Source organism: Microcaecilia unicolor, chromosome 10 (genome assembly GCF_901765095.1).
Source record: "Microcaecilia unicolor chromosome 10, aMicUni1.1, whole genome shotgun sequence".
Classification (NCBI taxonomy): Eukaryota; Metazoa; Chordata; class Amphibia; order Gymnophiona; family Siphonopidae; genus Microcaecilia; species Microcaecilia unicolor.
This window is the reverse complement of record NC_044040.1, coordinates 220,810,680-220,812,401: the sequence shown is the minus strand read 5'-3', so window position 1 is coordinate 220,812,401 and position 1,722 is coordinate 220,810,680.

The window sequence follows — 1,722 nt, the reverse complement described above, 5'->3', positions numbered from 1 at the left end:
TCAAGAGGTTAGTTCAGCAGATATGCAAATTAGCTTCTTAACCACTTCAGGCTCTAGCAAGTAAGGCTCTCTAAGACTTCTTGGTAATCCTCCTTTCACAGACTTTCTTATAGTGTAATAAGTCTGGCTACCTCATCAGCCACCTCCCCTTAGGATAGTAAAACACCAAAGCTCTTAGGTACTAGTTTCCACCCGCATCTGTCTTACAAAAACATTTACCTGATTTCTCCTCTTTTTTTTTTTTTTGTTACATTTGTACCCTGTGCTTTCCCACTCATGGCAGGCTTAATGCGGCAGGCGATGGAGGGTTAAATGACTTGCCCAGAGTCACAAGGAGCTGCCTGTGCCAGGAATCGAACTCAGTTCCCCAGGACCAAAGTCCACCACCCTAACCACTAGGCCACTCCTCAGGTCTTAACAGCAGCTTTCACTTTCCTAGCAGTTTAAGGGTGACCTACCTTGGCTGCTGTCTTCCACAATGTTAATACAGAAAACAAGTACCAGGTACTTTTTACTTTAAAAATTGTCCATGCCTGGCAACGTAGGTCCTGCTCCTTTTCCGCCTTTCCATTCTGAGCTGCTTGGGCATGTTCTCAGGCTGGTTCTTTCCAAGAATCCCAGGCTGTGGGCTCCTCCTTTTCCCCCTTCACTTATCTCAGGGAAGTTAATATGGGTCCCAGGGGAGCTAACACCTCCCTTGTCCCTCCTCTGTAAATGGATCCCTTTCATTCAGGAATGCAGGAGTCAGTTTGAATGTTCCCCTTCCCCTTATTTCTGCCAGTCAATTTGCTCAGCCCATTCTCATTACTCAGGACCAAAAGAATCTCCCCTCCCAGGGCTGGGACACCCTATTTGGGATAATTCTTCCATTTGGTCCTTCCTCCTGGGCTGAGCTATTCCTAGAGAACTCCTTCCCCTTTAGACAGGTTCTCTGATCTCCTAGCTTACCCCTTCTGGGATTTTAGTTCCCTCTCTCTTAAAAGGACTCTTTTCTGCTTTATTTATCATGAGCTGAGAAACCAGAATCCTGTAACTTAATTTCACCCACGTGACCAGGACATGACTATGTCCTGTCACAACATATATCTATCTATCTATTGTAAGAAAGAGCCAGAGATGCTTTCTCTGCTCATAGCTGGCTGTGAAATGAGGATGGCACAAAGTGTCATGTCTTATCCATTGAAAACTTTGTAAACATTACACTGTCTCTGGGAAAAGCATTGGGGTCATGAATTAGAGAACTATGGAGAATGAAGACGTTATGATTACCTGGAACGTTTTAGTTCTGAACAATAAAAAAGCTAGATGAAAGAAAATGGTACAGAATGTTAAAGGGGAAAAACACCAGAATTGCACCAATTATAGAGGTGTCAGATCCATGCACTCGGGTGGGGAGGTAGAGAAGATCCTCAAATATCAAGAAATGCAGTCTGAGACCAAGAAAATGTGGCAGAAAGTTACAGAAATAGTTCCTTTTCTGTTCGATGCCTCAGGCTTCATCAAAAAGAACCTTCAGACACGTAGGTTGCCTGAGCCACCAACATCAACTGCACAAGGAAGCTCTCTGCTTAAGAGTGAGTTTTGCACATACCATGACGGCAGTGAACCTTAAAAGTCTTCATCTCAAAACTCACCCATTTGGAGACATTGCCCGGAGAGAGAACCGGGTTCAAATCCTGGGCATGACTCCTGCTCTTTAGTTTTACTGGAGGTGGGACTGCT